Genomic DNA, 25,569 nt, shown 5'->3' on the forward strand with positions numbered 1-25,569 from the left:
GGCGCCTAAGTATGCAAATTAACCTCCATCTTTGTTGGGTTAATTTGCATACTCACTCTGATTGGCTGTGGGTGCAGCGGAGGTACGGTCAATTTACATGTTTGTCCATTATTAGGTATGATGACTAGAGGCCCAGTGCATGAAATTCGTGCACAGGTAGGATCCCTAGGCCTGGCTGGCGATCAGGGCCGATCTGTGGGGCAACCGGCATGGTGACCAGGGGAGCCCCCACTGGAACCCACCCTGGCTGGCCTGATGCCGCCTGCTCACCAGCTATGCCCCCCACCGCCACCACCAGTCACCTCCCTCTGTGGGGTGACCGGCGGGGCAATCAGGGGCCCCGCTCACACCCGCCTTGGCTGGCCTGGGGCCTGTGGGCTGGAGACAGCTCCTGCATTGAGCATCTGCCCCCTGGTGGTCAGTGCATATCATAGCAACCAGTCGTTCTGCTGTTTGGTCAATTTGTATATTAGGCTTTTATTATACAGGAATTTCTGAAACCCAGCATATTTCCCGGCGCATCACAGTCACTCAGTAATTGCTAGATGGATGAATTGAAGAGAGAAGATCTCTTAAGAAAGACAAATATTAGAAACTATAGCATTTGCAAAATCTAGCCAATGATAAGAGATGTGATAGTGTCCCAGTTAATTTTATCAGTACATACAGTAATAAAAAAGTACATACAAAAATCCCCCAAAGTTCTACTGGCTTAATATTACTATTTGTTGACATTGATTATGTTAAACAGATACTGGTAAATAATTCATTGTATTTGTTGTTTGGAAGAAACATAGTTTTAATTTTGTGGTACTTTTAAAAACAAGAAGACTCATTTCTTGGGTGCAATACTTAAGGAAATTTCTGTGGAGACCATGTTGGATGGGAATGAGAATAGTGTACTCCTGAAACATTTGCTCTCTAGCATGAGTGATGTACTTAAGGCTCTGGATTAGTACTGGATATACTTAGTTAAGTCTTTAAAAGTGTGACTAGTCACATGAATACATTGCTTAATTCTGAACTAGTGAAACTGTGAATACGAAGATGGTGGTAAAGTATGACATATTATAGAGGGTTCGTAGTCATCTAATTGGCTTCAAATAGGTCTTTGGAAAAATTATTTTTTTCTAGCTTTATTGAGGTACTAGAGGCCCGGTGCATGAAATTGAGGGGGGAGGAGGTCCCCCTCAGCTCAGCCTGCAACCTCTCCAATCTGGGACCCCTCAGGGCATGTCCAACTGTCTTAAGGAAGGTGTGTAGCCAGACATCCCTCTCACAATCCTGGTCCACTTGCTCCTAATAGCTCACCTGCCTGCCTGCCTGGTCGCCCCTAACTGCCTCTGCATGCTGGTCTGATCACCCATAACTGACCCCCCTGCCAGCCTGGTCACCCCACGCAGCCTGCTTGTTCAGTCGTTTGGTCATCCCTCACTAACCCCCCTGCCGGCCTGGTCATAGGCAGCCATCTTGTGAGGGTGTGAGGGTTAATTTGCATATTACCTCTTTATTATATAGGATAATTGACAAATTAAAAGTACATACATTTACAGAGTAAAACATGGTGTTTTATGTAAAAATTGTAAAATGATTATCACAATCAAGCTAATTCACAAAGCCATCACATTACATAGTTATCTTTGTGTGTGTGTGTGTGTGTGTGTGTGTGTGTGTGTGTGGTAACATTAAATATTTCAGTAAATTTCAAGTATAAAGTATAATTTTTTAACAATAGTCATCATGCTGTACATTAAATCTCCAGAACTTATTCACCCTGCATTGTTCACTAACATCTCCCTGTTTCCCCCATCCCTCAGCCCCTTGCAACCATCTTTCTACACTCTGCTTCTTGAATTCAACTTTTTTAGATTCCACATAGATATATCTATGATATCATGCAGTATTTGTCTTTCTGTGTCTGGCTTATTTCACCTATTATAATATCCTCTAGGTTCTTCCATACCATCACAAATGACAGGATTTCATTCTTTTTTTAAGACTGAATAATATTCCACTATACGTATATACAACATTTTCTTTGAATAATGCTACAATGAACCTGGGAGAGCAGATACCTCTTCCAGATACTGATTTAATTTCCTTTGGTTATATATCCAGAAGTGGGATTTCTGGATCTCATAGTAATTCTATTTTTAATTTTTGAGAATCTTTATCCATTATGTCTGTACTAATTTACATTCCCACCAACAGTGTACTAGGGTTCCATTTTCTTCACATCCTTGCCAACATTTGTTGTTCTTTTTTTTTTCGTCTTTTTGATAGTAGCCATTTTAATGAGTGTCAGGTGATATCTCATCATGGTTTTGATTTGCATTTGTATGTTTTCTTTTAAGAAAGGCTATTCAGGTTCTCTGTCCATTTTTTTTTTAATCGGGTTACTAGTTTTTTTGCTATTGAGTTGTTTGAGTTCCTTATATATTTTGAACATTAACCCTTTATCAGATGTATGATTTGCAAATATTTTCTCCCATTCTGTAGGTTGTCTTTTCACTCTGTTGATTGCTTCCTTTGTTGTGCAGAAGTTTTTTAACCATTTGTCTATTTTTATTTTGTTGCCTGTGCTTTTGGGATCATATGCAAAAAAAGTCATTGTCCAGAAAATAGGTCTGTTTTATGTAGTTATGTCTTCTGGCCTTCTGGTTATAGAGGTCTGATACCTTACTTTAGATCAATTGAGAGTCTACCTTCTTGATCCGATTTCTCCTTTGACTGCTTTCTCAACTGAGGTATACTGTCTTCCTTAGTAAATCTCTTTAGTAGTTTTCTGGCTCACATTAACTAGATTTCCCTTTACTCCATCTCACAAAACTACATTTATCTGGGAATATGACAACCACTCTTTAATTCAAGTGAACATTTATTTCTGAACTGCTGCAGTAGCCAATCTATTTCCAAGATCAACTACACCAATCCCTCTCCCCTAATCCCTGTCTCAAATGTGTCCTTAATTTGCTTAATAGTATCAATTTAGCTATTGATAATGATGAACGTTACCTGAGCCCTCTGCTCCAAGAAAAGACTCACTGCCAAGAACTATTCAGGCCGAAACCGGTTTGGCTCAGTGGATAGAGCGTCGGCCTGCGGACTCAAGGGTCCCAGGTTCGATTCCCGTCAAGGGCAGGTACCTGGGTTGCGGGCACATCCCCAGTAGGGGGCGTGCAGGAGGCAGCTGATCGATGTCTCTCTCTCATCGATGTTTCTAACTCTCTATCTCTCTCTCTTTCTCTCTGTAAAATATCAATAAAATATATTTAAAAAAAAAAAAAAAAAGAACTATTCAGTCTTCCTCTTCTTAGATAAGACTCATTGATGCCCTCCATGTTTACCTATGAGAAGGCCAGACACTGACCCTTCCCTTCCTATCTTTGTCTCATAAATGATTAGCTAAACTGTTTGTCCCCAGTGACCAATCTGAACAAAACGCCTGACCTGACCAAACTTTCGTCAGGCTTCTCTCCTTCCCCAGACACCTGAACTTTGCTCCACCCTTGGGCTTTGGAGCAGAACAGTTCCTCCTTAACAGCCTCTCCAGATGATTAGCTGACCCCAAGAAAAGACCTTTCCTCATCAACTGTCTGATCATGCCACCTGCTCATCCCACTCCCCCATACCTTATTCCTTCTAGCCCTTTTATCACTCCCTATAAAAAGAAAATATCTTTTGCATGACCTTTCAGATGTTTGCAGATCTGGTTTGAGCTTTCTCCCTTTTGAAACAGTCCCCTTCCTCTGATTGCAGTAACACTTTTGAATACAGTCTTTGCTCCAACAAGCTTTTGTATCCCCAATGTTGAGTTAGACACTTCCCAAGGAAATTCCATAAAGTCATGTGTTTACCCTAATCAGAGCAGTATCCACACGAGGGACCGAGGGACCGTTCTTCACTAGAATGTGAGCTTCTCAAAAGCAGACTCTGTGTCCTATTTCCCTTGCAGCCCTGGCCCCTTGTAGAGTTTTAAGACTTTTACAGGTGCAATTAAGACTTAAGTACTTAATTACTGAATAAAATTAACAAGCAGCTTTCCCTGCCCTGCAAAGGTGGACACCTGGTCTGAGAACCTGTTTCTGACCAGTCACTTCCATGGATAAATAAGCTGAGGGTGAGGGAGGAAAAGTCACATTGGAGATTATTCTTCTACTTCTGCATAAGAGTAACATTCACACCCAGAAGGGCGATTTATATTAGACAAAGGTTTGCCACGCTCCACTGTCCATTATAAAACTATGTGGGAAAGCAATTTTGATTATTGTTGTAGAGGCCATCAGTTCTAGAAAAATATCCCAGAAGAAAATGGGCTTTTTTATTCCTTCTGGCTCAAAATAGTGACTTATATACTTCTGGAGATGGAAGGAATACCAGCTTCAATTTATCAAACACATAAAATGTTAGCTGTGCCATTTTATTGAAACTTTATGACATACATTACCAAGATATGATTGATATTACACCAGAAATGCTGCTTCCTCATTCCCCACTCCAGTCAAGAGATCCAACCTCTAGCCTCAAGGACTCCCGCTGAAAGCCTCCAGGTAGATAATAAAGGAAGCTGGTTTCTACGTTCAGAAATAGTCCCTGACCTGAGTCAAAATGTCTTTATAATGCCACATTTTGTTTTGTTTCCTTGCTTTTCTCAAGGGTGCTCTATCCTTGTTAATCAGATTCCTTGCTTAAGTTCCTGATCCATTATTTATCTTAATAGATACCTGACTTTCTAATATGGAAACCAATTGCCTGGGAACCTGTCTGATCCACGTCAGTGCTCTGTGGCAACTTAATCTATCTCAGTTCCCATTTTCTGGGCCCTGAGATACTACCCATCTATTTCTAACCCATCCAGGTACTTCCAATCCACACCTAATTCTAAACCTGATGATGGTTTTGCTCCAGCTCATATTGGCATACCACAGGTTACTCTGCTTCTCCTGGCTAAAGAAGTCCTCTCCATGCTCACTATAGCTCTTTAGTGGCTATTTGTCTTGCACTTTTGCATGTTGTTGCCCAAATTTCTAGGAATGTGCCATGTAGTTCAGAAATGAAACATCTGGAAAACATCTATATACTTTAATTAATTTTAAATTAAATCAAAGTAATAAATGTACAGTTTAAAAAGTCATTGGAGAGTATAGTAGGGAAGGGAGGAAGGGATAGTTACTTTACAAAAGAGAAAGATGACAATTACTACCTCACCCAAATGATCAAGTTCAACATGATAAATCACACATAGATTAAAAGTAAAATATAGAAAATAGATATACCATGGAAAGAGTAACAAGAAGACAGTTGAAATTGCTAAATTAATATCATTTAAATACTATTTCTAGCTGGGCCAAGAAGGAAACCATGACTTTTTTTTACTGTTAACTTCTATTTGTCTAGAACTAATACTTTTTCTTTTCTTATTTGCTTAATTTTTTATATATTTATCAATGATTCCACCAAAACTTCTCACAAGTTGTCTAAATCTTTTCTCAAAAATGTTCAAATGGATCAACCATTCTATCAAGTTCATTTTCCTAATGGAGTTTCTAACAGATTTTTCTGCCATGCTCCAATATACATAGGTTATCTTATATGCCTTCATTTTTCATCCTGAGATCTCCCTTCAGAAACATCATGGTTATTACTTTCATCTCTCTGTTGATTTGGAAATACTGTTTTTGGTTTGCCAGATCTTTTTTGGTTTGTTCCCTCATTTTGATAGAACTCAGCCTCCAGTCACTTCTCAAAAGAAGGAAACAAGCAACCTGCCTGCCTGAAATTTACTTATTATTTCCTGAAACCTGATTAACATTTGGCTTAATATGGAATGTTAGTTTGGAAGTCATTTCCCTTCAGAAATTTTGAAGATATGCTTCTACTGACCTTGAACTTCTCTGTTCCAATGAGAAGTATGAAATAATTTTATTTTGCTATGTGACCTATTCTTTTCTTTCTAGAACACCATATCCAGTGTACTAAAATTTCAAAATGATATGTGTTAGCATGAGTCTATTTTATCTATTTTCTGGGGCATTTTGTGGGCTCTTTTTTTCTCACTTTCCTAAGGACATAAGGTAAAAATTTAGCTTACATATAAAATCTGGTGAGCAATGCAAGGCACAGAGGAATAAAATTCAGTTAGCAAAAACTAAGGGGCTGCTAATCACTGATCTAGAGACATCATAGCTCAGGTAATTCTTGTTTAATTCAAGAAAGTGATGTTTAAAACGAATGAATGGTTTATTTTAACAGGCATTTAAAATAACAGTCACTACCCAATTATAGTGACTAAAGTAAAAAAATAAAATAAAGGGAGACTGGCATAATGAAGTTTTTATGTGTAAGATTGTTAGTTCTGGGTGATTTTAATTTAAACTCTTTATTATTTAAAGTATTACATGAGTCTCCTTTTTCCCCCATTGACCTCTCCCCAGCCCCTCCCACCCCCCCAGCACATGCCCTCACCCAGGCGTCCTCAAACTACGGTCCACGGGCCACATGCGGCCCGCCGAGGACATTTATCCGGCCCACCGGGTGCCGCTGCCTGTCCTGCTTAGCAGCCGACTCGTCCCGGGCCCGCAGTGCACATAGGAATTTGTTCATCGTTTTTTTTTAAACTATAGTCCGGCCCTCCAACGGTCTGAGGGACAGTGAACTGGCCCCCTGTTTAAAAAGTTTGAGGACCCCTGCACCCCCCTACTGTCTGTGTCCATTGGTTATGCTCATATACATGCATACAAGTCCTTTGGTTGATCTCTTACCCTCTCACCCCCCACCTTCCCTCATAGGTTGGACAGTATGTTGATGCTTCTATGTCTCTAGTTCTACTTTTTTTCATCAGTTTATGTTGTTCATTATATTCCACAGATGAGTGAGATCATATGATATTTATCTTTCTCTGAGTGGCTTATTTCACTTAGCATAATGCTCTCCAGTTCCATCCATGTTGTTGCAAATGGTAAAAGTTCCTTCTTTTTTATAGCAGCATAGTATTCCATTGTGTAGATGTACCACAGTTTTTTAATCCACTCATCTGCTGGTGGGCACTTAGGCTGTTTCCAAATCTTAGCTATGGTAAATTGTGCTGCTATGAACATAGGGGTGCATATATCCTTTCTGATTGGTGTTTCTGGTTTCTTGGGATATAGTCCTAGAAGTGGGATCACTGGGTCAAATGGGAGCTCTATTTTTAACTTTTTGAGGAAACTCCATACTGTCTTCCACAGTGGCTGCACCAGTCTGCATTCCCACCAGCAGTGCAGGAGGGTTCCTTTTTCTCCACATCCTCGCCAGCACTTGTCATTTGTTGATTTGTTGATGATAGCCATTCTGACAGGTGTGAGATGATGTCTCATTGTTGTTTTAATTTGCATCTCTTGGATGATTAGTGACTTTGAGCATGTTTTCATATGTCTCTGGGCCTTCTGTATGTCCTCTTTTGAAAAGTGTCTATTTAGATTCTTTGCCCATTTTTTGATTGGATTGTTTATCTTCCTTTTGTTAAGTTGTATGAGTTCCCCGTGAATTTTGGAGATTAAACCCTTATCGGTCATAACATTGGCAAATATGTTCTCCCATGCAGTGGGCTTTCTTGTTGTTTTGTTATGGTTTCTTTCACTGTGCAGAAGCTTTTTATTTTGATGTAGTCCCATTTGTTTATTTTCTCCTTGGTTTCCATTGTCCTAGGAGCTGTATCGGTAAAGATATTGCTACAACATATGTCTGCTATTTTGCTGCCTATGGATTCTTCTAAAATTTTTATGGTTTCCCGTCTTACATTTAAGTCCTTTATCCATTTTGAGTTTATTTTTGTGTATGGTGTAAGTTGGTAGTCTAATTTCATTTTTTTTTTGCATGTATCTGTCCAATTTTCCCAACACCATTTATTGAAGACTGTCTTGACTCCGTTGTATGCTCTTGCCTCCTTTGTCAAATATTAATTGAGCAAAATGGCTTGCATCAATTCTGGGTTCTCTGTTCTGTTCAAAAGATATTCTTGAACCCTCTCTTATTCAACCACTTAAAACTGTTAATTTGTTAATTGCATAATAAGGTTCCTTGTATCATATAGAAAGGTTTGCCCAGTCTGTGTGGCTTGGTGGTTGAGCATTGACCCATGAACCAGAAGGTCACAGATCAATTCCTGGTCAGGGCACATGCTCAGGTTTCAGACTCTATCCCCGGTAGGGGGGCCATGCAGCAGGCAGCTGATAGATGATTCTCTCTTATCACTGATACTTCTATCTCCTTCTCCCTCTACCTTTCTCTCTGAAATCAATAAAAAATGAAATACAAAATAATAAGATTTAAAAACAAGGTGAAAAAAGGAAATTAAGTGGTAACTGCTACAGAAATTTGGGAAGAAAAGAGCAAAATTTATCAAATATTTGGGACCTGCATTTTAACAATGACCAACTCAAGGAACAGATGTGAGACTGGAAGTCCACATGAAAAATATTTATTTGCCAGAATCACTACTGGTAGTAATGTGCAGTTTTGAATTGTGAGAGCACTTGCCTCATAATACTTAATGTAGACCATTTATTCTCACATATAAAAGTAAAAAAAGTCAAGTTGTCCTGATCTTTTGAATTCAGCATTTTAATCCTGAATTGCTACCAAAAGGTACATGTTGTTCTGAGCAGGATAATCCTAACATTTAAGAATTTTATTCTATCTAAAAGGAGAGCTCTGGCATTTTTCTTCCTACTTAAACCTCCTTCTGCCAGCAGTATAGTCTGCATTGACCTGATGGGTGATGAATTGTATGGAACCCAAGTGAACTCCATGAGGCTTTTTCATGTTGACTTCTAACTTACAAAATCACACTATCATATCAGAGGATTATACCACCAGATAGCAATTGTCCACCTGAATAACTATTGCAAAGATTGTATTAAAGTATATAGTGGTTTGAATGGTCACATATCTTTGAAGGCCATACCTTGTGAACATAAATTAGTTAAAAAATAAATCTTCAAGGTGCTACCAGGAGTGATTTTAAAACTATTTCGAAGCACAAAATTCCTCCAGGTAGTATTGACGATGAAAGTTGCTCTCAACATGGCTATTTCCAAAGTGGTCCATGAAACTTCTTCCCTTCACCAGTGCAGAGCAGAGAGCAGAAGGAGATACTCAAACTTACAGATTCCCACATAGTAGTTTTCCAAACTTTATTATGAAAGTCTTCTGACCTATACAAAAATTCAGAGAACAGCATATTTATATTTACTTTTTAAATGTTTGATAATTGTACTTTTGATATCCTTTTAATCCAATAATTACTTATAAGACTTTATTTAATCATCTGTTATTAACTTTAAATTTTATTGTCTAAAGTAAAACAATGAGGTCTGTATAATTTCACTTTTTTAAATCAATTCTTTGTGGTCTAATTTATGATCAATTTGTTCAATATTTCATGGATACTTGAAAGATAATTTATCCTCTGTTTATGGGGTACAGAGTTAAATATATACATCTACATGTAACAATTAAACTTTAAAAATCATGCTGTTTAGACACCATATAAACTTACAAATGTTTTACCCTATCAAATACTAATAGAATTATCTATTATTTTTATAGTTTTATTCTATACATTTTATAATGTTATATGCACATTCCGTTATGTCTATTATATAGTTATCCTTTATAAAAATAAAACAATCATTACCTTTCTCTTGCTTAATGCTCTGTCTTTACCTTGGGTTCTACTATGCCCAGAATTAATAATATATCTGCTTTTTTTTCTTTTTACTTTGTCAGAACAGATTAACCATTTTACTTTAAAGTATTCTCATTTTTTGTTTGACAATATGACTCATAAAAAGCATATAATTGACTTTGTAATTTGACTCAGAAAATATTTATGTTTTAATTGAAAATTTTAACTCACATATATTGTCATAGCTAACATCTTTGCACATGTTAACTAACATGTGTCATTGTGATTTTTTGTTTCTTTGCTATTTCTATTGACTTCAAGGCTTGTCTTATAAAAACTAAAATTACTTCATTTAGTGATTTTGATAGAAGGAAATTTTATTATTCTACTAATTATTATTATCATATTAAATAAATAAATCCATTTCCTTAATGATTAATGTACTGAATAAAATAAGTAATGCAAAGAAAGTGGTGTCCCTATCCACCCAACATCCAGATTATTGTTAAAAGTTTTTATACTACGTGCCATTTTTTAAAGCGATCTTGCCTTTCTGTTTTAAAGTTATTTTAAAAAGCTTTTTATTAATTTATTTCTGTTTCATTGTCTTTCATGTTTACAAATAATCCTTTAATGCTATTATTGAGTTTTATATTTGCTTTTTCTCTCACTTAGCTGAAGTGTCTCTTTGCAGTCTATTTAAGGAGAATAGATGAGTGGCATATGTTCTAAGGCCTTATATAACAGACTCATTTCTGCTGTTTTCACAAATAAATGAAATTCATTTTCATATGTAATTCTTTAGTCTGAATCTTTTTTCCCTCAAAATTGTACATATTGCTCTATATTTTCTAGTTTATTATGAGATGTTTATTTTGTTTATTATAAGATGTCTAAGGTCCAACTTTTACTCTTGGATAAGAAATCTGTTTTTTCCATGACACCTCTAGAGTCTTTCCTTTCACTTAGAATTCCCTAAAGACATAGGAATAGAGAGAAACCAAGATGGCAGCATAGGTAAGCACCTAAACTGCTGCCTCGCACAACAATTTCAAAACTACAACTAAAAGACAGAACGGACACCATCCAGAACCACAGAAAAGCTGGCTGAGTGAAAATTCTACAACTAGAAGGAAAGAGAAAAGCTCACAGAGAATTGGAGGTACGGCAAAGGGTCTTTGTGCGCGCAGAGAGAAAGGGCGGCTGAGAGCCTGGCTGACTTTCTCTGGCAGAAGGGGGAAGGAAGCCCCCGACCGCACTGAACGCCAGTTCTGACTGCACTGAACCCCAGTTCCGGGCGAGCCTCTGGGGACCCACACTCTTACGGGGGGAGTCTGGACTCTCAGGCAGAGACTCTGGAGCCGGGAAAGGCAGAGGTCTAAAGGAGCACGCGTGCCGGTGCGCACAAAGGCTGCGGAGGTTGCCACAGGCTTTCCCTAGTGGAAGGGAGTCAGAGGCTCCTGACTGCACTGAGCCCCAGTTCTGACTGCACTGAACCCCAGTTCCAGGCGAGATCCTGGGGACCCACGCTCTTGTGGGGGGAGTCTGGACTCTCGGGCGGAGACTCAGGAGCCAGGGAAGGCAGAGGTCTGAAGGCGCATGCGTGCCAGTGCGCACAAAGGCTGCGGAGGTTGCCACAGGCTTTCCCTAGTGGAAGGGAGTCAGAGGCTCCTGACTGCACTGAGCCCCAGTTCTAACTGCACTGAACCCCAGTTCCAGGCAAGCCCCTGGGACCCACGCTCTTGTGGGGGGAGTCTGGACTCTCGGGTGGAGACTCTGGAGCCAGGGAAGGCAGAGGTCTGAAGGCACGTTCGCGCAAGGGCAAGGCTGACGGGAAGCCAAGACTGTGTGCTCTGCCCTGAGACTCCACCCCATCCAAGCTGAGAACAGAGGCTATTGCAATTTGGCAAGTCTAATCCTATAAGGCTGTCTCCAGCACCGAACTTCTCCCAGCATAGACACAGCTGATCCTTACAGCCAACTGGCCTGGAGGTCAATTCCTCCCAGTGATACCAACAACAATCAAGACTTAATTACAACAAAGCTGTACACACAGTCCACAAAGGGGTGCACCAAGAGTGTCCACCTCAGGTTAACTGGGGAGGCTGACCCACTGGGTCATATAGGAAACCTAGCACACAAATCTACCCTACCAACTCAGGGAAGCAGTGAAAATGCGATGTCAAAGAATCAGATCACAAATGAAAGAAATGGAGGAAAACAAATGACTGGATATAGAATTCAAAACCACGGTTATAAGGCTTCTCAAGAACATCCTAGAAAAGGCCGATAAATATAACGAGACCCTCGAAGATATGAAAAAGGACCAACTAAAAATTAAACATACACTGACTGAAATAAAAAATATTATACAGAGACCCAAAAACAGACTAGAGGAACACAAGAATCAAGTCAAATAGTTGAAATACAAAGAAGCAAAAAACACTCAACCGAAAAAGCAAAAAGCAAAAAAAAAAATCCAAAAAGTTGAAGATAATGTAAGAAGACTCTGGGACAACTTCAAGTGTACCAACATCAGAATTATGGGGGTGCCAGAAGAAGACAGAGAGCCAGATACTGAAAACCTATTTGAAGAAATAATGACCGAAAACTTCCCCACCTTGTGAAAGAAATAGACTTACAAGTCCAGGAAGTGCACAGAACCCCAAACAAAATGAATCCAAAGAGGACCACACCAAGACACATCATAATTAAAATGCCAAGAGCAAAAGACAAAGAGAGAATATTAAAAGCAGCAAGAGAAAAACAGTTAATTACCTACAAGGGAGCACCCATACGACTGTCAGCTGATTTCTCAACAGAAACTATGCAGGCCAGACGGGAGTGGCAAGAAATTTTCAATGTGATGAATAGCAAGAACCTACAACCAAGATTACTCTACCCAGCAAAGCTATCATTCAGAATTGAAGGGCAGACAAAGAGCTTCACAGATAAGAAAAAGGTAAAGGAGTTCATCACCACCAAACCAGTATTATATGAAATGCTGAAAGGTATTCTGAAAGAAGAGGAAGAAGAAAAAAGTAAAGATAAAAATTATGAACAACAAATACATATCTATCAACAAGTGAACCTACAAATCAAATGAATTAAAAACCTGAGGAACAGAATAATCTGGTGAATATAATAGAATCAGGGGCATAGAAAGGTAGTGGACTGATAATTCTCAGGGGGAGAGGGGTTTGGAGGGTTCAGGAAGAGACTGGACAAAAATTGTACACCTATGGATGAGGACAGTGTGGCGAGGTAAGGGCAGAAGGTGGGGTGGGAACCGGGTGGAGGGGAGCTATGGGGGGAAAAAGGAGAAACAATTGTAATAATCTGAATAAAGATTTATTTAAAAAAAAAGACATAGGAATATATTTAATAATAGTATCTTTCATAGTTATGTCTTTTTATTAATTTTGCTACATATAAGATCTATGTATATCAGTCTTTCTTCAGACCAGAAATTTTCTTCTGTTTGGTCTTTCACTTTATTTTCATTTATTCTTTCTTTCATTTGTTGGCTCTCTCTGTTCTCTGCCTTCTCTTTTTATAATGTTCTCTTTCATAATTTCATTTATTTTTACTTTTTCTATTATAACAGAGTTACCCTAGTGTATCTTACTTATAAAAAAATTTTTTCAGAGGAGGAAAAATGGCAGAGGAATAGACAGACATGTTCTGAGCCTTGTCCTGGAGTAGAAAGAAAGAACAGCTGAGGGTCGCACGAGGAGTGTTTGTTGGCAAGTTAAGGGACAGCTAAACTCCAGAAAAAGGTGGGGGACTGCTAGACGGGGTTCCCCTGACTGGGAAGCCCCCACTGCAGCTGGGTCCCCTCCAGGAGCTACGGGCTCGGACACGGAGTCTGCACCATCTTGAAATGGAAAGTGGAGCCTATCGGAAGCCTGAAAATCCACAACTGTGGCACCCACTGAACAGTTGCGAACACGGGTCCCCAGTTGGCGCAAACACGCGGATTCAGAGGCACTCTACACTCCACCAGGGAAAGGTCAGATTTCGCCTGGGATAAGGTGAGGTCTCTGGTCCCAGCGGGAAAGAGGAACGCGCATTTTGCGGGAGCTAGAGGACCAGGGAAGTCTGTGCCTAGAAAAATCCATGGCTGTTGGGCTGGCGGGATCCGTGAATGTGGAAGGGGGTCCTCAGAGCTGCTAACAGAAGGGATCTCTAAAAAGCAACCCATTTTGATCTGACGTGCAGGGACAGCCTAAGAATCTCAAAGGTGTGCCGGCTGCTTAGACTTGCGCGCAGACCCATTGTTCGCACACTTGGGCTTTTTCCTCTTCAAATCCTTGCTTCTGATTACTAAGCCCAATACATAGGAACACCCAGTTGGGGACACCCTGGGAGACTGCAGGGGAAAGTGTTTTTCTGAAACCTGGGGATCAGAGCAGGGAGTGAGCATCAGAGAGCCAGCTCTGAGGCAGCCCACTCCCACAAACCGGTAGTGAGTGCCACAGGGAAAGAAGGCTCTAACACTGCCTAGAGTGGCCATAGATAGACCTGGAAGTCAATCCAGAAACACTGCCACCCAGGGGCTGAATCACAAATTGACTCTTGTGTAATCAAAAATATAGGAATACGAGAAATTAAGACACAGCACCTGCTTAAAATCAGGACTGGCTTACAACACTGAAGAGCAGTGGAAGGCAGGGAACTGCAATACTGTCCGGACTGAGAAACAGGCATGCCAAACAGAACAACAGAGGAAGTGAATGACCTTCACTACATCACATTTTATTTTTATTTTTATTTTTTTATTTTTATTTTTTGCATCTTTTACTCAAGAAACTAATTTTTTTCTTTTTTCCTCACTTTATTTTACCTTTTTAATTATTACATTTTTATTTTCAATCAGTATTATTACTACTACTATTTTATCGGGTTTTTTAAAGTGTCATTTTATTTTCTCTTTATTTTTACTTTGGGATTAGTGTTCTACATTCTATTTTCATCTTTCCTTTAGCATCATTTTACTCTATCTCAACTCTACCTTTATTCCATCACTCTCTTCCTAACCTATCCCTTTTCGGTGTCCTGTTTATCTTACCCCTTTCCTGCTTTAGATTTTCCCTATTCTTTCTGTTTACCCCCTGTTAAAATTTCACCCTACTTATATATCTAATCTCCAATCCCCTGCTTCAAGTCCATACACACCTCTCTCTTCACTGTCTTAACTATCCAAAAAATTGTTTTTCTCTCTGTCCTTTTGTTGTTGTTTGCTTGAATATTGATTATATCGAATTTTTATGCCTTTTTGTGAGATTGTTTTGCTTATTCTTCTTTTGTTTATTTTTTTGTTTGTTTTGTCCTTCTGTTTTCCCTTGCCTCGCTTGATATTAGTTGGTGTTGTAGTTTGTATTAATCCCCAGGTATTTGTTGCTGGCATTTGCTGGGATTAGTGGTTGTTCTTTTGGAGTTTTATCCCCATATATATAGTTTGTTCCCCTTTCTCTCTTAGTCTCTTTCTTGTCTCTCTTACTTTTTTTGTCCTTTTCCCAATTTCATTTTGACACTCCTTTTTTTTTCTTTCTTTCTTTTTCCTCTTCTTCTTTCTCTCCTATTCCCTAATTTGCCTTTCTCTGGTGGTCACCTTTATTGGAGGTTATTAATATCATGAATACATTTCTGTTCAGTGCCTTGTGTGTTGTACCTGGTTGTGCTGTATTTTGTGCCTTTAAATCAACGCAGAAGAGAGAGAACTACATAACCAGACATCCAGAGAAGAGAGACTATGGGGAGACAAAGAAACAGCCCACATATGAAAGAAAAGCAGGCATCACCAGAAAAGGAAGTAAACAAAATGGAGGCAAGCAATCTTCCAGAGAAAGAATTCAGAGAAATGGTCATAAGGTGGCTGAAAAGAATGGAAGACAAATTCGACAATATGAGCAAGAAGAAAGAGGAAATGAAAAATGACATCGCTGCTGTAAAGAACTCAATAGAAAGCATCAAGACTAGACTAGAAGAAGCAGAGGTCCACATCAGTGAGCTAGAAGACAAGATGGGAAAAATACCCAAGTAGAGCAGCTTCAGGAAAAAAAAATTAAAAAGCAGGAGGAGAGCCTAAGGGAACTTTGGGACAACACGAAACAAAACAACATCCACATAATAGGGGTTCAAGAAGGAAAGGAAGCTGAGCAAGGAATAGAAAACCTGTTTGAAGAAATAATGACAGAAAACTTCCCTGATATAGAGAAGAAAAAACCCACACAAATCCAAGAAGCTCACAGTGTCCCAAGCAAAATGAACCCCAAAAGACCAACACCAAGGCACATTATAATTAAATTGGCAAACACCAACGACAAAGTAAGAATCTTAAAAGCGGCAAGAGAGAGGCAGAAAGTTACCTACAAAGGAACCCCCAGCAGACTAGCAACTGATTTCTCAACAGAAACTCATCAGGCCAGAGGGAATGGAATGAAATATACAAAGTCATGCAAAGGAAGGGTCTGAATCCAAGAATACTGTACCCAGCAAGGCTATCAATCAAATTTGAAGGTGAAATCAGGAGCTTAACAGACAAAAAGGACTAATGAAATTCATTACCACCAAACCAGCAATACAAGAAATGCTAAACGGTCTGCTGTAAAAAAAAGAAATAGGAAGCGAAGAAGGAACACAGGGGTAAAGAATAAAAATGGTGACAAATAAGTACCTATCAATAATAACTTTAAATGTAAATGGATTAAATGCCCCAATCAAAAGACATAGGGTAACGGATTGGATAAGAAAACAAGACCCATATATCTGCTGTCTACAAGAAACCCACCTCAGAAAAAAAGACACACACAGACTGAGGTGAAGGGTTGGAAAAAGGTTTTCCAGGCAAATGGAAGTAAAAAAAAAGCTGGGGTAGCAATACTTGTATCTGACAAATTAGATCTCAAAGTGAAGGACATAACAAGATATAAGGAAGGCCACTTCATAATACTAAAGGGAGCAATCCAAAAAGAAGAAATAACTCTGGTAAACATATATGCACCCAATACAGGAGCACCCAAATACATAAAAAAACTCCTGGAGAATATCAAGGGAGAGATTGACAGCAATACAATCATAGTAGGAGACTTTAATACCCCACTATCACCATTGCACAAATCCTCTAAACAAAAAATCAGCAAAGAAACATCAATCCTAAATGACTCACTAGACCAGATGGAATTAATTGACATCTTCAGAACATTTCACCCCAAAGCCACAGAATATACATTCTTCTCAAGTGCACATGGGTCATTTTCAAAGATAGATCAAATGTTGGGTCATAGGCAAAGTTTCGTCAAATTCAAGAAGATAGAAATCATATCCAGCATCTTCTCAGATCACAGTGGCATAAAACTGGAAATCAACTACAATAAAAACAACCCAAAGAAATCAAATACATGGAGACTAAACATCATGCTATTAAACAATAACTGGGTTAACAGAGAGATCAAGGAAGAAATAAAAAACATCCTGGCAACAAATGACAATGAAAACACAACAATCCAAAATCTATGGGACACAGCGAAAGCAGTCTTGAGAGGGAAGTTCATAGCTCTGCAAGCCTACTGGAAAAAACAAGAAACAATGGTAATAAATTACCTAACCCTACAACTCAAAGAGTTAGAAAAAGAGCAACAAGAAAAGCCCGGTGTAATCAGAAGGAAGGAAATAATAAAGATCAGGGCAGGGATAAACGACATAGAGACCAAAGAAACAATACAAAAGATCAACAAAACCAAGAGCTGTTCTTTGAAAGGATAAACAAGATTGATGAACCTCTAGCCAGGCTCACCAAGAACAAAGAGAGAGGACGCAAATAAACAAAATCAGAAATGAAAGAGGTGAAATAACAACAGACCCCACCGAAATACAAAGGATTGTTAAAAAATACTATGAACAACTCTATTCCAACAAACTGGACAACCTGGAGGAAATGGACACATTCCTAGAAAAATACAACCTCCCAAAACTCAATCAGGAAGAATCTAAACATCTCAATAGGCCAATAACTATGAAAGAAATTGAAGCAGTCATCAAAAAGCTTCCAGCAAACAAAAGCACAGGGCCAGATGGCTTCACAGGGGAGTTTTACCAAACATTCAAGGAAGAACTAAAACCTATCCTCCTCAGCCTATTCCAAAAAATTCAAGAGGAAGGAACACTTCCAAGCTTCTTCTATGAAGCCAGCATCATCCTAATACCAAAACCAGATAAAGACAACACAATGAAGGAGAATTACAGGCCAATATCCCTCATGAATGTAGATGCCAAAATCCTCAACAAAATTCTAGCAAATCGGATCCAGCAGTACATCAGAAAGATCATACACCATGACCAAGTAGGATTTAGCCCAGGAATGCAAGGATGGTACAATATCTGCAAATCAATAAACGTGATACATCACATAAATTGAGAGATAAAAATCACATAGTCATATCAATTGATGCAGAAAAAGCATTTGACAAAATCCAACACCCTTTCTTGATAAAAACTCTCAGCAAGGTGAGAATAGAAGGATCATACCTCAACATAATAAAAGCTATATATGATAAACCCACAGCTAACATCATACTCAATGGGCAAAAACTAAAACCATTTCCCCTAAGAACAGGAACAAGACAGGGATGCCCACTCTCACCACTCCTGTTCGACATGGTACTGGAAGTATTAGCCATTGCAATTAGACAAGAAGAAGAAATAAAAGGCATCCAAATTGGAAAAGAAGAAGTAAAGCTGTCCTTATTTGCAGATGACATGATATTGTACATAAAAAACCCGAAAGACTCCATCAAAAAACTAACAGACTTAATAAATGAATTTGGCAATGTAGCAGGATACAAAATTAACGCCAAGAAATCTATGGCATTTCTATACACCAACAGTGAACTTACAGAAAGAGAGACTAAAAAAGCAACCCCATTTACCATCGCACCAAAAAAAATAAGATACTTAGGAATAAACTTAACCAAGGAGGTAAAAGACCTATACACAGAAAACTACAGGACACTGAAAAAAAGAGATAGAGGAAGATGTAAACAGATGGAAGAACATACCATGTTCATGGATTGGTAGAATCAACATCATTAAAATGTCCATACTACCCAAAGCAATCCATAGATTCAATGCACTCCCCATTAAAATACCAACAGCATATTTCACAGACCTAGAAAGAACTCTCCAAAAATTCATCTGGAATAAAAAAAGACCCCTAATAGCCACAGCAATCCTGAGAAAGAAGAATAAAGTAGGAAAGATCTCAATACCAGATTTCAAGCTGCATTACAAAGCCACTGTCCTCAAAACAGCCTGGTACTGGCACAAGAACAGACATCTAGATCAATGGAATAGAATAGAGACTCCAGATATCGACCCAAACCACTATGCGCAATTAATATTTGACAAAGGAGGCATGAACATACAATGGAGTCAAGACAGTCTCTTCAATAAATGGTGTTGGGTAAATTGGGCAGATACATGCAAAAAAATGAATCTAGATCACCAACTTACACCATACACAAAAATAAACTCAAAATGGATACAGGACTTAAATATAAGACGGGAAACCATAAAAATACTAGAGGAATCCACAGGCAGAAAAATCTCTGACATATGCCGAAGCAATTTCTTCACTGATACTGCCCCTAGGGCAATGGAAGCCAAAGAGAAAATAAACAAATGGGACTACATCAAAATAAAAAGCTTTTGCACAGCAAAAGAAACCATCAACAAAACAACAAGAAACCCCACTGTATGGGAGAATGTATTTGCAAATGTTATCACTGATAAAGGTTTAATCTCCAATATCTACAGGCAGCTTATACAACTTTATAAAAGGAAGATAAATGATCCATTAAAAAAATGGGCAACGGACCTAAATAGAATCTTTTCGAAAGAAGACAAAAGGAAGGCCAAAAGACACATGAAAACATGCTCAAAGTCCTTAATTATCTGAGAGGTGCAAATCAAAACGACAATGCGGTACCATCTCACACCTGTCAGAATGGCAATCATCAACAAATCAACAAACGACAAGTGTTGGCGAGGATGCGGAGAAAAAGGAACCCTCGTGCACTGCTGGTGGGAATGCAGACTGGTGCAGCCACTGTGGAGAACAGTATGGAGTTTCCTCAAAAAACTGAAAATGGAACTCCCATTTGACCCAGTAATCCCGCTCCTAGGAATATATCCTAAGAAACTAGAAACACCAATCAGAAAGGATATATGCACCCCTATGTTCATAGCAGCACAATTTACAATAGCTAAGATTTGGAAACAGCCTAGGTGCCCATCAGCAGATGACTGGATCAGAAAACTATGGTACATCTACACAATGGAATACTATGCTGCCATAAAAAAGAAGGAATTATTACCATTTGTAGGCACCTGGATGGAATTAGAGAACATTATGCTAAATAAAATAAGCCAGTCAATGAGAGAAAAATACCACATGATCTCACTCATTTGTGGATAATAAAAAACATTATAAACTGATGAACAAAAAGATAGATACAGAGGCAGTAAAGCATCAAACAGACTGTCAAATTACAGCGGGAAGGTTAGGGAGAAGTGGGGGAAATAAGAGATCAACTGAAGGACTTATATGCATGCATGTAAGAGTAACCAACGGATGCAAAACATTGGGGGGTGAGGGCATGTATGGGAGTGGGGTGGGGGACAATGGTAAGATATGTACACATATAATACCTTAATAAAAAAATTAAAAAAAAAATTTTCACCTGGCTGGTATTGCTCAGTGGTTGAGTGTTGACCTATGAAACAGAAGGTCACAATTCAATTCCCAGTCTGGGCACGTGCCCAGGTTTCGGGCTTGATCTCCATGGGTGGGGAGGCGCATGCAGGAGGCATCCAATTGATGACTCTCTCTCATCATTGATGTTTCTATCTCTCCCTCTCCCTTCCTCTCTGAAATCAATACAAATATATTAAAAAACATTTTGTATATCTGTAATTTATTACTTATAACAGTGTTTACAATGCTGCAAATTATTTTTGTTTCATTCTTATCTTTTCTTATATAACTCAGTTCACCTAGTTTCTAGATAACTCCCTTTTTACCCTAGCCTGTTGTTTCATCTTTTAGTTCCTGATTCATAAAATCTAAATTTTCTTGGATTTGGGGGATACAGGGAAAAGCTTTCTAAAATGTCCTGTGGTAAATGTTTTTTTAAAACTGTGCTGTTCAGTTATATCATGAAAGTGATGTTTGAACTTGACACTTCAGAATGCCTTCAGAGGCCTCATATTGGTTGTTTCCCATACATTTATGATTTTTAAAAAATCTACCTAGTCCAGTCTTCTTTTCATTTTCTATCTACTGTTCTTTGATCCATTCATTGCTTTAGATATAAAATTGAGGGCTGGTTCATGTGAATTGTTTCTGTCCAACATTCTGTATATTTATATGTAAAGTCTCTTTACTAGTATAGATCTGCTGTTTAAAAAAAAAAGAAAACCTTGATTTGCTGTCTGAGTATATTAATATGACAAATGTGGCTTATGCTTGAGTAATAGGAGGCAATTATGAGTTATTCTCGTGACATAGACCTTCCAGATTTATCTCTTTTACATATCCAGATATAAACCGACACCAACTTTAAACTTCCAAGCCTTCCCAGCTCTTCTTTTGGAGTTCATGTCAAGTTAAATAAAGAGATGAAATTTCAAGGATGGGTGTAGGGAGAACTGGAGAATGAGGAGTTTGCAATAGGAATGTCCTCCCTAGAAAGCATCCTCTCGGCCCTGTGTAGAAGTGGTTGATATGAGAGCTGCATCGTTACAATAGGGAAACACACCACAGGTGGATGGATGTAAATATCCCACTATTTTCACACAGAGCCTGACTACAGCATCCTGCACCCAGATTCCAGGAAATGAAATGTCCTCCTGATGTCTGACATATCCCCTCGATGAAGACTCCTGGCTTCCATGCTTGAAACATCACCTCTCTTTATTTGTATTTTAAAGGAAAGGAAGAGAAAGATGGGAGGCTAGAAAAATTACTTAGAAATGCTTTTGAGAATATTATTTAATTAGTAATATTCATATATTATTTAATATTCATATATTATCTGATTTTTGAATTGTTGCAAAAGACATAGATTTCTCTGTACTAAATATCAGACCATATACAACACCAAAGTACAAACTGGAAAAGAATTGCTAAACTGGACTGCATTATAATTAAAGTTTTTGCTCTGCAGCAGACACTGTCCAAAAAATGGAAAGACAAATCACAGACTGGAGAAAATATTTGCAGAAGATATATCTTGTAAAGGACTGTTATCCCAAAATTTTAAAAAAAAAAGTACTCTTAAAGTAAGAAAACAAAGAATTTGGCTAATATATAGGCCAAAGACCTTAACAGATACTTCACCAAAGAAAATATACAGATAGCAAATAAGCATGGAAAAAGATGCTCCACATGATATATCAACAGGGAAATGCAAATTAAGACAACAGGTTATATACTACATGATCTTATTTATGTAACATTCTTGAAATGATAAAAATAGAAAACAGATTAGTGGTTGCTAGGGTTCAAGGAGAGGGTGGGGGTGGGTGGGAAGTTGCTGTGGTTATAAAAGGGCAAAGAGAGGGTTCTTTATAATGATGGAAATGTTCTACATCTTGACCATATCATTGCCAATATTCTTATTATGATATTATACTATACTGACCTGCATTTACTAGTACCATGTTACCACTGGGGGAAACTGAGGGGTAAAGGGTACACTAGGTCACTGTACTATTACTTACAACTGCATGTGAATCTAAAATTACATCAAAGCAAAAGTTTTATTTTAAAATATAATTTTTTTTAAAAAAAAAGAATATTCGAACACTTACCAAGAAATCACAAAAGTGATGAAATGAAAAGATTATGTGACAGAGTGGAGAGGGAACAAGAGAAGATGGAGAGAGAAGTGAACTTTCCAAAAATAAAGAAATGCTAGTGGGCAGTATTCATGCTTACATTTACCTAACGTACAGTCAAGTACTTGCTCGGGGGAAATGAGCTGACTCAGACCCTCTAGTTGTGACCTACTAAAAGTTTTTGTTCTGAGAGAAGGAATAGAACGTAAATCTCAAATTGATAAGCACTTTTTCTCTAAGGCATGGTTAACTTGCCTCAATAAATGACCTTTAGCATAAGACCCCATCTCAACCTTCTAGGATTTAACTTAACTGCAATGCCATCTGATTTGCTCAGAGGTAATTTATTCTGCAGTTCTAAACACATAAACTGAAAATTGCTGTGAGTTTGAAATCCTGCCTCTTTCACCTCTTATTGGCTGATACTAAACACCAATAATGAAGCAGAACTTTCTGCAATTATTCTTATAGCTTAATGGACAAATCCATGGCTTTCTCTCCTCTGACCTCTGCTGTTGCCTCTCTACATTTCACATTATTTCATGCCCATCTGCCATTAAATTGCTATAGTCCTAAAATAATCCTATCTAATAAAAGAGTAATACCACCACAGGCCCCTCGCCCAGGCCGCCCCACACCCCAAGGGAACCCCCACCCTGATCCAGGACACCCTTCAGGGCAAACCAGCTGGCCCCCACCCGTGCACCAGGCCTCTATTCTATCTAATAAAAGAGTAATATGCAGATTGACCATCACTCCAACACACAAGATGGCTGCCCCCATGTGGTCAAAGATCCTGCCCCCATGTGGACACAAGATGGCCACCACAAGATGGCCAGCAGGGAAGGGCAGTTGGGAGGGACCAGGCCTGCAAGGGAGGGCAGTTAGGGGTGACCAAGCCGGCAGAGGAGGGAAGTTGGGGGCAACCAGGCCTGCAGGGAAAGGCAGTTGGGAGGGACCCAGGCCTGCAGGGGAGGGGAGTTAGGGGTGACCAGGCCTGCAGGGGAGGGCAGTTAGGGGTGACCAGGCCTGCAGGGGAGGGCAGTTAGGGGCAAACAGGCTCTGGCAGTGGAGCAGTTAGGCATCAATCAGGCTGGCAAGGGAGTGGTTAGGGGGTGATCAGGCTGGCAGGCAGAAGTGGTTAGGGGCAATCAGGAAGGCAGGCAGGTGAGCAGTTGGGAGCCAGCAGTCCTGGATTGTGAGAGGGATGTCCGACTGCCCGGTGGGATCGGGCTTAAACGGGCAGTCAGACATCCCTCAAGGGGTCCCAGATTGGAGAGGGTGCAGGCTGGGCTGAGGGACACCCCCTCTCCCCCATGCACGAATTTTGTGCACCGGGCCTCTAGTTCTGTATAAAATTGTTCTTTATAGTAACCCCAATCAGAGGTAAGGATAGTTTCTTCACAGAGTTCCAAACTTTTGGACTTCTAGAAACTATTTGTTTCTCTTCCAGTACTGTGCCATTGATTCTTGCATAAAATTCTGGACCGCTGGCTCTTCAAGGCTTTCCTCCATAACTCTGTGGTCAGTATTATCAGTGTCACTGTCTGCTTCTTCATCCTCTCCATCCAAGGTTCCCCGAGTCAGGATCAAGTCAGCAGGGTCCCGCCCAGAAGATAAGCCATCTGTAGCAGTTCCTGTGTCCAAGGCAACAGAGCCCATATCTTTCGGAAGGCGTTCTAGTTGTACTTTCTGCTGCTGGCTCTGTACATTGGCCAGTGATTTCTTCAGACGTTCATATTCAGGACGATACTCCCTTTCGCATTCTTCCACAGCACTGGTGACTTGCACAAAGAGTTTATCTAAGCCTGTACCCAGAACAGCACACACACCTACCACCCTGAGTGAGCTGTAAAATTCATCTAACACCAAGCTCATTGAACGAGTCGGGTTACTGGCATATGTAGTCTCTTGATTCAAGGCATCTTGGAAAGCCTCCAAATCTTGCATCCATTCCACTGCAAAGCTGTGATCAATGATGTCAGTTTTATTCATGGCCACAATGAAAGGAAGCTTGGTTTTGTGCAAGATGCTGCAGGCATAGAGTATGTTGGACATGAAGGTCACTGGGTTGGTACTTTTTGATGTGTCCATTACATAAATGACAATCGTTGGAAATGAGGATGCCAGGGCCTCTGTGATAATTGTCCTAGAAGCTGACCAGGTGAACACTTCAATCTGCCCAGGTGTGTCAATCAAGACATATCAATATTGGCAGGAAAGGGCACTTCATGCACAGCTGGGTCCAGATTGATCACATAAGGCAGAGAGCCTTGGCTATGCAGATGTCCTGTGAGCCTCTGTACGAAGGTGGTTTTCCCAGACCCAGCCATTCCCAACACCAACAGACACACTGGGGGGCCCGAGGACGCCCGGAAACCAGAGGCTTGGCTGCAGCCGCGGACGCTGCCATCTTCCTCCTGGCTCCGCCCACTCTGGCAGTTTTTTTGTATAAAGTTAAGTATAACCTTACCATAGAATCAGTAATACCATTTCTGGATATTTACTCTAGAGAAATAAAAACATACGTTCACACAAAAATCTGAACGTAAATGATCATTTCAGCTTTATTTGTGGTAGCTAAAAGCTTGAAACTATCCAGGTATCTTCCAATGGGTGAATGAATGAACTGTGGTACATCCATATCATGGAATACTACTCAGAAATAAAAAGGAACACACTTGATATACACAGCAACTTTCATGGATCTCAAAACCATTATGCTGATTGAAAAGTCAATCTCAAAAGGTTACATATGGTATAATTTCATAGATATAAAATCTTTAAAATGGCAAAATTATAGTGGTGCCAGGTGTTAGAGTTCGGGGAGGGTATAACTATAAGGTAGCATGAAAGAATTACTTTGAAGTGATGGACTAATTCTATATCCTAATTTTGATCACTACATAAATCTATTACATGTGATAAATTTTATAGAACAGTACACCAACATATTAAATGTATCTTCAAGGCTCTGGAAAGCAAGAAAATGTATATCTTTA

The 25,569-nt window shown here is 39.3% G+C and overlaps 1 pseudogene across 1 annotated transcript; it reads right to left on the bottom strand.

Moving 5' to 3' along the window:
• Window positions 1-24,001: 24,001 nt before the first annotated feature.
• Window positions 24,002-24,980, bottom strand: LOC308253920 (GPN-loop GTPase 1-like; annotated as a pseudogene). Its single transcript has one exon. The product of its transcript is annotated as a GPN-loop GTPase 1-like (transcript).
• Window positions 24,981-25,569: the final 589 nt, after the last annotated feature.

This window comes from Plecotus auritus (genome assembly GCF_963455305.1).
Source record: "Plecotus auritus genome assembly, chromosome: 7".
NCBI classification, from domain to species: Eukaryota; Metazoa; Chordata; class Mammalia; order Chiroptera; family Vespertilionidae; genus Plecotus; species Plecotus auritus.